Source organism: Vidua macroura, chromosome 6 (assembly GCF_024509145.1).
Source record: "Vidua macroura isolate BioBank_ID:100142 chromosome 6, ASM2450914v1, whole genome shotgun sequence".
NCBI lineage: Eukaryota > Metazoa > Chordata > Aves > Passeriformes > Viduidae > Vidua > Vidua macroura.
This window is the reverse complement of record NC_071576.1, coordinates 57,712,561-57,725,705: the sequence shown is the minus strand read 5'-3', so window position 1 is coordinate 57,725,705 and position 13,145 is coordinate 57,712,561. Positions and strand designations below refer to the sequence as shown.

Genomic DNA, 13,145 nt, shown 5'->3' with positions numbered 1-13,145 from the left:
AGAAGGATCCTGGAGGTACTTACAAGAGGAGGAAAACAAAGCTTCCATCAATCTTGTGCTCCTGAAACTGCTTTGTATATTCTATTCTATAGCTTTGGCAGATCCTTTGCCCAGAGATTTGTTTAATGTGAATGATTTCAGGCCAAACAGAGGTGAAAGCTGCTTGCTAAAATCTAAATTATTGGATGACAAAATATTAGCAACTAAAATTTAATTATTTCAAGTACATTGTTAAGATTCTATAAAGAAGGCATAGTAACATGTACTATATTAAAAAAGTAATTTGTTTACTTGGTTTTTTTAAGATCTGTTTTTTTTAAAAAACATTCTAATACAGATGGCTTGGCAACTCCCCCATAATACAACATATTTATGTTACCAGTATTCCACTATTGTATACCCCTGGGAGAGCATGAAATTATTTTTTTTATAAGTATATGAAGTATTTCAGAGTAGCTAGATGCAGATCTCTGCAGTTACATATGGCTTGGTGGTTATGGGATGTGTGTGCCCCAATCCCACCAGTTAAGTTTCCATTTCCTTGATTTTCACAGCTCTGTGACCTATGAAAGCAGCAGTGCAGGTAGCAAATTTAACATAGGAACATTAAGTTTCCTGGGCTGGAATCCTCAAGTTCTAAGATTTTTACTTGTGCCTTTGAGGTGGTGAAAACCAGCACTAAACACAAGCACTAAAATCCTTGTCATACTGAATCAATGGAGAGTTCTGTCTCTCAGGCTGAAGTAGAGGTAAGATCCACACAGGGACTTCATTTTTGGAACACAAACATTTTCAAGCACAAGCTTTGTCTAGCAACAGCAGAAAAGTGATCTTGCCACAATCTTTGGTTTTTCCTAGTTTTGGTTTTAATTGGGCAGTCTGGGAGATAAGAACTTTAACTCAAATAGCGTATTTATGTAGAAATAGTTGTATCTTCATTTGAGGTTTTGAGAATTCTCATATTTTTTAAGATTTACTTTATTATTATCATTACTGCTATATTTGAAGATTTTATGCTTTTGGACTTAAAGATACTTTGCATTAAAATGCTGTTTATTATCATTCCTGAGCATATGTAATGGCCATCTAAAATGGCAAGTCATGATTACATGCTCTATTTTTTTTACCCAATGACTAAAGTATAAAGATTATTCATCAGACAGGCTAAAAATTTGCAGCAGAAGTGATAACATTTGCACTTAAAACTGGAGTTCTAGGACACAAGTTTTCATGCTCCATTTTAAAGGGATCTCAAAGGTGTTTTTATCAGTTAAAACTTCACTTGCATCACACTTAGAATGCATCTCTGTCCACCTCCCAAATAACAACATGCATTAACAATTTTGTTTATTGAATCATTCTCATCATCTTATTTCTCAACTGTATGGAAAAACTAGTTAGCTGAGTTAAAGTTCATGCCAAATTTTTGCTGTGCCCTTTTGTTTTCTTGCACAGAACATTTTTTCCAAATTTAAATATTTAGTCCTGCATCAGATTTGTGTTTTCAATTGCTTTTCTGGCTTGTATGTTGCTACCATCATAGTGCACACAAAACTGAACTCACCTTCTCTCTTCTACCCACCACAGTATGCAATTCTTATCTGCCAGCTTCATACACACAGGAGGAAAAAAACAAAAATAGTAACAATTCTGCTAACTTAATAAATTAAACAAAAAAACAAAATCCAAGGAAAAAACATGCAATAAAATTTTCCCATCTGCGACTCATTGTGCTGAACATTAAATCCCAAATGCAACCCAGGAAAACTGAACTAAAATGTGTGCTGGTTCAAAAGGGTAGTATTACTCAATATCACTTTGCCAGTCAGCTATGCTAGACCATTTCTGCAAAATATAACAAATTTTATTAACTTTTAATAAAGTTTATGCAGCAACTTATCTAGATGAGTCTTCTTCAAGGCAGAGAATTTGCTTCCAATTTTCTCCAGCAAAAGAGAAGCTCTTCACATGAATCAGAAATGCTAAATTAAAAGAATATGCAATTGCAGAGCCTGCAGAAGGAGGTAAGGTTTGTTAGAACCCAGTCATCTCTAAAGAAAACATCTCTATGGACAGCAATGGAAAATCAAGTTTGCTTTGATGCCATGAATGAGGTAGAGGTGATCCTGTAGACCAGCCCATGCTAGATGGAAAGATTTGAGACTTTGAAAGATTTAGGGACAAGGACTCAAAGCACCTGCAAAGCCCTCTTCATCAAGCTACAACAAGTCTTTTTATTTATAAAAAGCTAATGTTTTTCTCAGTCCCAAAATAGCCACTAATAATCTCTATATGAGAAACAGGCAGGGGCCAAGAAACAAAATGTCAATCTGTTTTCCAGTTTTCATTGCCAGATGATCAATAAAATGATCCAAACTGACAAACACAGTTTCGATGCCCAATTCCTTCTGGACAAATGTTAGTCAAAGCATTTACAGCAATCATTATATTTTCTTTTTCCATGTTAATGTCTTCAATTTTTTTTCCTTCTCCCTTTAAGACAGTGGTTTTAAAAATGGAGTTCCAATAAAGCACCAAATTAGGATGTTTATAATAACTTACGGGAAAGCAAAACAGTATCAGAAATTTAAACCTTTGTGGGCAAGGAAGTTACTCTGTTTCCATGCCCTTAAAATCTAGCCTGCCAAGAAGCTAAATATATCAAATATTTTTAGCACACATAGAATCTTCCAAGGTCATGGATGCATTTCATTTAGTCTAATTAACTGTTTTCTGAGGTTGAGCTTTAATTTCTGTTAATAGCAATTGAAACCTTAGCATGCCTACAAGCAATACATTAAATACATTTTTATGCAATTGCTCTGTGTTCTAGGGAGAATCCTTTTGGGAAGATGATACAATTAAAAAAAAAAAAAAAAGAAAAAGAAAAAAGTGCTGATGGTTTTTTGTTTTGTTTTTATTTTGGTTTTTTTTTTTTTTGGGGGGGGGGAAGGAAAGAAATAAAAAAGGAAAGTTTATCAATCAAAGAAAATCTTCCAGAAGATTTGACACAGTCATAGCCATTGGGTCATTAATCATGTACAGAGAGCTTCTCCCAACAGAGATCATTTTCTGGTTTGATTTTGGGGATGGTGGCAGTGAGGGGTTAAAATGTGATCTACAATAGCAGGATTCCAGAAAAAGAGGAGGGATGAAGTTTTAAAATTATTTTCTGGGGATCTTTTAGGAAAGCTGAAGAGGTTAGTAATTATTATCACTAAGCTGCTTCTCACCTTGGTGGTGGGAAATAAGACAGAAATTAAGAACTGGTAGAATTCCAAAGGATTACAGGCTTCTCCTTTCACATGGCTGTACAGACATATAATAGCATGCTCTGGAAATCTGAAGTACAAGTGAAGGAAACTGGTACTGCACACCAACCTAGGCCAAACTGGTAAATGTTATACTTCTTCCTGAATTCAGAATTCATACTGAACTTGTACTTCCTGCCATATTCTAGTGTAGTACAAGAGAAATTAAAATATTGCAAGAAGCTACTTAAGATTTGCAGGAAAAGGATGCAAGACAGACATTTTTTAATGATTTAAAATGACATTCCCTTGCTGAATTAATCATAAAAAATTGCTAATCTCACATGAAACTTGATACCAGTATATCCCCTACCCATACTGATCCAGAATGTTTTAACTCAATTAATTTTGTGAAAAGCCCTAGATTTTAAGAATTATTTGCAGGTTGAAGTTTATATTTACCACATGGTAAAATTAAACTTCTGAGGAAGCAATATGGGAAGATTTTATTAGGTACACTGTAAGTGACTTCCATTCCTACAGCAAAAAGTAAAGATAATTATAAATCCTGGTCAGAGACTAATTTTAGTTAACACTTGCTTTCAATGCTGCATTTTTATGCTGCCATTTGTTCTAAAGATTCCCAAAATATGGACAGAAAATTTATTCCACCTTTACCAGCAGAATTTTGGAGAAAAGCTTTAACATACATTTTTGTTGACTGTATTACTGCTGCTGCCAGACTGTTGCAGGGTTCATTGGATGGTTTGTGTTTTTGTATTATCCTTAGACAAAACTAAGGTAGTGCATTTAAGAAAGGAAAAAAAAAATAGCATCAGTAAGAATGTTTGTAGATTAATTTGTCTGTCATTTTCCATTGTAACACTGTACCTTTGCAGTTTCAGATATTTGAGACATGACACACAAATATGATCATTTGGGTCAAAGTGACTGGCTTCAAAATTTCGTTTTTCAGCCAGCATGTTTCAACTGTTTCCAAAATAAAAGGGGGGCAAAATTTGTTATATATACACTATATATGTAAGAACATCTTTAGAAAATTTTAAAGAAGCTATTTGATATTCTACAGAAAAGGGGATTGAATTTAGGCCTGCAACCATATTTTTTTCTTGACTCTTTGGAAGTACTCAATTTTTAATTTTTTTAAGAAGTCTCAAATAACACATTTCTACTGAGCATGTGTCTACAGTTTCAGAAAACAACAGGAATTGATTATGCATAGTCAGTATCACCATATGCACATAGCTAAATGTTTGTCTGCCTTGAACTTTTGCAAAGCTGGGATTAATAGTAATTTATTCTGCATTTTTGCAGCTTCACGTAGAAGTAGCTGCTGGTGCTTCGTTCTTTGCCTATGTATAAGAGGATGCATTGCAATGGAAATTTTTGCCAGACAGCCCTTAAAGCACACTGCATTTCTGCCATGCCTTCAGAACTGCCTAAAATACAGTGTTATGATTTGTTGGAATGATATGCCATTATCAATATGAGACTCTCAAGTTACAGTTTCTTTTCCCGCTCCCTCCACATCCCCTTTTCATCCTCCCCTCTGAATTAGATTGTGTCTTTTTCACCTCTGATCTAAAGCGTAAAATCTCCTCCCTACATTTGTTCCTGTACTTCAGTCTGATCATATTTTCCTGGTGGGTGTTTATTAATGAAAAATCTGTGACCTATTTTTCTGTATGTTCTCTTCCTAAGATCCTCCCCAAGGTGAATGTCCTAGTTCTAAAAGACGTAAGTGTTTTGTTCAAAAATGCCAGCAAAATTAGGATGTTTTGTTTGCTTTAATTATAAGCAATATTTTCTATTTTTCATAGACTTATTCGCAGAATTTAAAAAGCAAATATTTATCTGTTCTTTCAAAGGAAATGTTAAGCTTAACAGCAGTCTTATACAAAGAAATTTGTAACCTACATATATATTTATATAAAAATCAATACCACCTTGTGATATATGGAATTGTCACAAAATGAGACTGACATACCATTCCTAGGAATTGTATATTCCAAGATGAATCAAGTCATACTGCAACAAGGCAATGAAACACTCATTGGTTCTGTGTTGTAATCACCAGAGCAAGTGATTCTGCTTTTTGAGATAGTGTTTGCTTCATTTAAAACAGAGAATCCTCATCCACAACAGCTTCAGACCTTTCATTCATCTACTACCCCAAAACAGAAAAACCTGAAGACCTTCCAGGACAAAACCAAAACAACTCAAATATTATTTAGACATAAAGAATATGTGAGAATCTAGGAACTCTGATGAGATATGAGGTTCCTGGAACTGAGAGAGTTTAACTAAAGGTTAAGGATATTAATTGACCATAAGCTACTCCATATTCTGGTGCTGCCACTGTAGTGAAGTTCAGCAAGAGAGGAAACTGCCAGTATGATTTATAACTGCTGCATCTCAGAGTGCCATAGTGTCCTGCTCTGCCTGGGTCCTGTGCAGTAAGATAGCAAAGTTAACAGGTGCCCCAGTACTCCTGCAGGTCCCTGGATGGCAGGGTGTTCACATTCCCTCTTTCTTCCTCCAGTCGGGTTAGAACAGAGTGCAAGCACCCATTCTACTTTTGTATGAGAGATCAAACCTGCAAGTTGAAAGTCTCTCCACTTTTTAATTTCTATCTGCCAGATGTTCATCTGAACATCTGGGCTTTTGTCAGGAGGATGAGAACTGCTGGCAGCAGCTCAGCTTCTAAAGCTGCTTCCTTCCACCCTGAATGGGATTCACACACAAGCCTGTGCTCAGAACCCCTGAGCAGTGAGCTATAAGGAATGAAAACAGAGCATAGACAAAAAAACATGCTCCATTCCTCCACACAGTGATGGACATGACAGTGAAGGAGATTTCCCCAGATTGATGTTTTCCCTAGAACAAGCTGCATATCTTTTACCAGAGGAAGGACGAAAACTATTCAGTATTGCTTCATCATGCTCTCTTGACTGACAGCATTGGTTGCACTTGCAAGGGATTGCTTCAGTTAGGAAAAATGACTGTCAGCATTCCTTGTCCCTGGAAATGCTTACACTGTTTCTGAGTTAATCACGTGACTTCACAGTGGTTTAGGTGCTGTCTCTACTTTTCACAAAAGCCATGTATGTTTTCTAGCTGCCTGCATCCTGTTCAAAATCAACTTGTCAATCAAATCTTATGACCTCTGGTTTCTGGTTTCCCTTCCCTCTAAAGCCTGGCTAGGATACAATGCAATTGCATTATTCTTTGAGGGAAACCTGCTGATTTTTTTTTTGTTAAAAATAACCACCAAGGTATCAATCTCTTCCTGGGAATTCCTAGTTCTCTTGGAAAACCATGCAGTTGGCAATTTTAAGTAAAAGCAATTATCCTTTTTTAAATTGTGGTCCAGAGACCCCCAAGAAAAAGCTGCTCAGCCAGCACATTGAAATCAAAGTGCTGCTTGTTCACTCTGGCATTTGATTCCTCTTTGGGGAAATGCACAGTTGGGTAATACTTTCTGATACACTTTTTAAAACTTGCTTTCTATCCTACTTTGATGCCTCTTAAAAAAAAATCCCAAACTACTATGCTCATTCTGTTTTATTCAAAGATGTTCTTTACATTTACATTTCTTACACTTACTTGTTTCTTTTCCAGTTTTAGTCCCTAAAAACTAGCAGGGCTACTCAACCTTGTACCCTTGAATTTATTCTGGATCATTTTATCTTCTTATCAACGCCTCAAAGCCTGATCATATAAAAATGTTTCTTGATATTTGTAAGTAAAGCTATCCTTGCTTTACTTTCTTTGCAAAAGATATATGGAATGCTGTGTCTGGCAAATATGTTTTTCCGAATAGATTCAAATGTATTTCTATTTGGACATTTTGTAGCCCAAAACACATTTTAAAACCCCCTTTAATTTAGGTTTCTCTTTTCATGCATGATTTCTTGCAGTGACTGAGTTTACATGCAACAGAAACAAAGCTCTGAAAACCCTCAGTTAAAAGCAAATACTTGGGAAATATCAGCATGAATTGGGAGTGATTCAGCCAACAGGACAACTAAATACAGAGAAGCTATTTCAGCTGGAGTAGAGAATATGCACAACTTTGACATCAGGCAATTACAAAAAGTTAAGATGCAAAATCTCATATTATCAGCTTGTCATCTTAAAAATTGAGACAGTCAAATCTTAAATGAGGATGTGCAAATGTCATACAATTTTATAAGCTATAGAGATCAGTAAATAGATGTGGCTAAGTCAATGCTCAGAATAACTTCATCCTTTGCCTTTAATAAGGATGCAGATAAAGCTATATAAATTTAAGCTCTCCATCCAAAGCCTGATGCTGTTTACAGGAAAGAAGCTCACCATCAAATAAAAAGAGGTAACAAACAGTTGTTTACACAAGTGGTTTGGTGATTAAAGTGCTAAATGACCTGACATCAGGAGGAGGCAAGAAAAACTGTGCAAAAGTCACTGTACCAATTTGAATTTTACATGCCAAATTCTATCAGCATTTCTTTGACTTGTGGCACTAAGCCAACAGGAATCCAACTGGAGTGATGCCATATTTTTCACCACAAACCACATGTACACATGCAAATTAAATCGAAGTCAATGGAATAGGTAATAATTTTGGGAATTGTTATATGTATATATGCATATTAAGAATTTGTACAATAGTATCACTCTGAAAATTGCTGGATCCATAGAACAAGAGGGCTTTTTCTGCTGATAGAGTAGATATATTTACCAAGCTAGGAACAATGGAAAAGACTGAAATTTGAAACTGCTCTGACTATAAAAATCAAGTATTAAGAATATTGGCCAGAGTTAGCAAGAGCTGCTAATATTAGCCTTCTTAGGGATGGTGTTTGGGAGTCATCCTTAAACAAAGGGGGAAAAAAAAGGAGATGGAGTCTCTTGGAAAGAAGTAATGAGTCATGACTGAGTCCACAGAAACAAAGATGAGACTGGCATAATCTTCACAAAGCTGGAAAAGGAAAACAGTAAAAAATAGGCAAGGTGAGGAGCAAAAACCTAGTCAGGATAAATTGTACTAAGCTGGATGAACATCATGGTTTAGAAGACAAAAATGACAGATTCATGAACATCTTTCAGCCCCCAGACTATTTCAGGCAGATAAGACAGAGAAAGGAAGATTTTTTTTTTTGTTGTTTTTTTTTGTTTTTTGTTTTTGTTGAAACTGGGTATTTTGTATGCCATTAAATAAAGTTTCATATTGTTTTAAGACTCCCTGAAAACTATAGTTTTTTCTAGTCCATCATTTTTGCAAGACTTGTACCACAGCCTTAAGACAAAGAATCTATGGAGTAATGTGAAGAATCTCTTAGTCAGTTACTTGTCTTCAAACAAGACAAACCCCCAAACATTTAGGATGTTTCCTAAACAGCTGGGATTTAGATTTCTACTACTGCGAAGCAGCAGAAGAAAAATGCCAGAGCCAAAGGAGGAAAGCATGTCAGTGCATGCCAAAATCCTTGGAAGCTGACTGCATGCAAGCCTTGCGGGCTCAAGAGCCCAACAAAAGCCTAAGCAAGAAGAGTGTGATCACATTTATGGAACAATTTGAGAGCAGAGCTATGTTTAAAGCCTTATAAGCATTAAGTCGTGAGGCACCTCATCCAAGTATCTATTGTTTGCTAAAACATACAGGGAATTCCAGTTGATTTCTCAGGCCAAGAAGGAAAAAAATATGTAAATTTCAGCATCATTAAAACCACACTATGCTTGCATTATAGAAAAACAAAATTATTCCCTTACCAGATCAGTGCCATGTAAACAAGAGAATTTAATAAAATAGAAGCAGTATTTGAAAAGTTCCAGGATTTCCTCAACTAAAGCTTAAGATTATTTTCCTTCTAAGAGTGACTTAACAGTTACCTGACATTTTACTATCCAATTTTTGACATTCTAGTCAGAAATCTAATGATGCCTCTGGACAAAATACAATTCTATATCAGCTGTGGTTACCACAGACCACCTTGTGCCTCTTCTCAGTATGGTAAAATTGCCTTGCCTTTTGTATACACTTCAATTTGCTTGGACACATTAGTAACATATGTTATTGTGGGTAAATTTAGTTATATAATGGGTGACTAGGACACTATCCAGCTGCAGAGAAATAAGATTTTACTTATAGTTTTCATGTTCTGCCCCTCTACTTATCTAGACCAACCTATAATCCACAGCTTTCCATATGCTGTGTTCTTCTGAGATTTGCCAGGAACACTGTTCTTACAAGTTAATTAGAATGTGGCAAAACAAGTACTTTTTTAAAAACTATTTTTTGCTAAACAACTTCTTAAAAGTGGGTGGATAAAATCCTCAGTAAAACTTAATTGTAATCAGACAGGAAACTGGGAGCTGTCATGTGTGCTGTCACCAAGGCTAATAGATGCTACTTAGCCATATCACAGGAACTTTAGAGCAATTCTTCTGACTGTTAGGAGAATTTAACTCTTGCTAGCCACAGGAACAAGGAGTGGGGAAGAAGGGTTGTTTGCAAATCCATGGTAGAATGAAGACTGCAAAGGAGGAAGGTTAAGCAAACATTGTTCCCAGGAAAGCACCTGAAGTTATTAGGAAGTGTGATATGTTCATACAAGTTAAAATATTTAACAAACAGGATTTTGGAATGTTTTGCTGATAAAACATTTAGGGAAGGGGAAATAACCAAATAAAGCCAAAAAGCCTTCAGCAACATGAGAATCAATTACAAGGCAAGAAGAGATCTAAAATCACTGAAATCAGACCCAAATGTGTAGCCCCTAAACCAAATATTTTCTGCCCTGAAGATTCTTTTTATGCCCTTTCCAATCATTCAGAGATGATTAAAGAAACCCACACTTGTTCTACATTCAAATAATCTATATATGCAATTTTAAGAAAGGGAAGAAAGAATTAAAGTGAAGAATTAAAAGGGTTCTTTTAAAAGCCTATTACCTTTTGAAGCCATGTGCTGTTTTTTTCTGGGATAACTGCATGTTTATGCTGCAGGAGCCACTTTATTCCTTTCCCTATGAACTCTAAATCATTAACTAACTTTTTAAAAATTCCTCCTCTGAACTTGTGCAGTCCTGATGCTCTACAACAAATAGAGCTAAGCCATCTTTAAGTGAGATAGTGAAGACAGTCCTGGCATTACAATAACTTAATTAGGTCTATGCTGCCTTTGCTGCCTTAGTGCAGATATGTCACACTCCAGCCCATGGTGAGCAGGGGCCTTGTTGTTATGCAAGGCAAGGCATCTGAATAAGCAGCCTGAATTATCCTACTTCAAGTTAGTCCTTTTATAATCCTATATTAGCCTATAAAAGTGAGATTGGTAGAGCAGTATGCTCAGTTGATCTGAACATGTTGATTTATCCAAGTAGAAAAACAGAAATTAAATGAAAATATCTGTCTCAGATTCAATCTCTTACCTTGCTGAGGTCTCTCTTGTTTCTTTCATCTAAGATGGATTCTTCACATCCAGGGTAACTTCTCTGTTCACGTTAAAGAGTGGAGATAAAGCAACACTTCAGATATGACTATTAAACAGGATTTTTGAATTGCATGAGAAATGTTCAAATGGGAAAACTTTGCAAAAATGTTTTCATCCTCTGTACAAGCAAGAATATAGCATCTGCATGTCTTCTATATAACTCAGGCAACAATATCCTGGCAACCACATTTCAATGGAATAAATCCAGGTAATTAAAATTACTAGATTAAGCATCCATCTCTTTTTATCATCCCACTTGATAGGCCAGACTTACTCATATGGGAAGTGATGGTCAAAAATCTGCTAGATGTAGTGAAGTGAGATGTTGTCTGTCTCTAAGCTACAGAGTCTTTAATTTCGTTTGCCATTGTCCATTTATCTTCTCTTTCACAGCACTATCCTCCTGAGAACTTCAAAAATTAACTCTACTGTTTTGTATGCTATACTTTGCAGACATCTGCATAGCTTGGTGGATTTCATTAATACTTCACTAATAACCCTGTCAAGCTTTGTAATTTCTCTATAAAGGCTAAAAGGATTAAATTCACTGCACCAATAAAACCACTCAATGCATTACCATCCTGATCATGTCCACTCACTCATTTTAATAGATTCCTAATACCATAAGTCAAAACTTTGGCTTCTACTCTTCTGCAACTGCACAGCCTAATCCCCCTGCAGAAGCCAGACTTCTACTAAATCAGACTATGAGGCATGAGTTCAGCAATGAAGAGCTTTTGGATTCCCTTTTTTCCAGTGGTCATGTGAGCACTGTAAGTTGGTGTCTGAAGATTTCTGCAGTCACACCATTCCTTTGAAAGGGAAAATGAGGCAGGATGCTACTCTACAGCAAAGTACAAATGAATGCCTGTCGATCTAGATCATATCTTGGTCAAAACAGACCTCAAACTGACTGTTGTACAAAGCAAAATAAAAAAGGGGTCTTGCATTTTGGCTTTTGGGTGCAAAATTTAATGTATCTACATTCAGACTCATTATCTCTAAGATTTAATTCTCAGCCTTAGATACCACGCAATGACCTCAGTGTCTGGAAGAGATGTTAAGAAACAGGCTTTAAGGTGACAGGCACAACAGAGCTGGTAACCTACATAAATACTTTTTGTTTCCTTGCACTGTATCACCCCACACTTCCCACAGCCTAACCTGTTACAACTACCTCATTCTCTTCTTCCTAAAGTGTAGCAATTTGAGTAATGGAGAGGAAATTTCTGTTCTCATTGTTTATATCTAAGATTGCTGGTCCTTCCACAATGATCCATTTAAGCAAAGTCAAATACCCCAGGGAAATTCTTCAAAAAGTAAGGGGGAAAGAAAGAAACTAAATCCCTCTTTTAAGAAGGTTGGCTCCTCATTCCCTTTCCCAATCTTACCTTCACAGCCATAACTATCTAATTCATAAAGGTTTAAATGCACAAGGTGAAGCAGATTGTATTCCCTTAAGTATATTTTGCCTGGTTAAGACACTGGCCTAACACTACAGGTTTTGCATAGGAATAAATTTGGCTTTCAAATATGTACAAACCAGAGCCCTGCAAATACACAAATAAGCACAATGCTGATTTTTCTTATGGAATCACAGACAAAGCATAGCTTTGGAACAGTCTGTCCACAGACAGACTGTCTCTTTTCCTATTCAAAACTTTCTACTCTCTTTTCCTTTTCAAAACTCACCTTGTATTTTACCTTGCCAAGAAAGTAAAAATATTTTCCCTTGTTTGATTACCTGCTCAATCACTACAGGCTCACATTCTACTGCCCAACTACTGTGCTGAAACTTTAGATACAAGACCAAGAAAACATGATAGCATTTTCCACACTTACAGCAGAAGAGAAATGCCCCCCAACACACACACCCCTCCCGATATCCAAGTGGACAAAACACAACATGTGAACAGAAACAAAATACATTTCTATTTGCTTCTGTGTGCTCTTTTAGCATTTGGAAAGGGGAAAGAATATTTTCATTATTAATTATGAAGTAGAACAGATTTTGCTACAGATTCAGAGCACCTTACACCATTTCATCTCTGTAAATACAAATATTACTTAAATGGCTGGGATGTCTCATCTAAAGAGACTACAATGGCTTAGCAAAAAGGAATAGATGGAAGTTGAATAATTCCTTTTACACTTTTACAAGGCAATCTTTAATTCAGCTTTTAAATTACTTTAAGATTTTTTGTTTGTTTGTTTTCAACTAAGCTGAATGAGTGTAGGTTTAGATTAGATATTAGGAAGGAATGTTTTACTATAAGGGCAGTGAGGCACTGGAGCAGGTTGCCCAGAGACATTGTGGACTCCCTGTCCCTGATACTGGATTGGGATCTGTGGGAGAGGCCCCTGCCCACAGCAGGGAGTTGGGACTAGATGATCTT

General features: G+C 36.2%; 1 long non-coding RNA gene across 1 annotated transcript in view; it reads right to left on the bottom strand.

The window, feature by feature from the left end:
- Positions 1-3,246: 3,246 nt before the first annotated feature.
- The window catches only part of LOC128808684 (uncharacterized), a 32,068-nt gene continuing 22,169 nt past the window's right edge, over positions 3,247-13,145 (bottom strand). Inside the window, exons 5-6 of the long non-coding RNA XR_008437511.1 lie at positions 10,688-10,750; positions 3,247-3,342 (exon numbers count right to left, since the gene is read on the bottom strand). This is a non-coding gene — a long non-coding RNA (uncharacterized LOC128808684). The remainder of the gene's footprint in view (positions 3,343-10,687; positions 10,751-13,145) is intronic.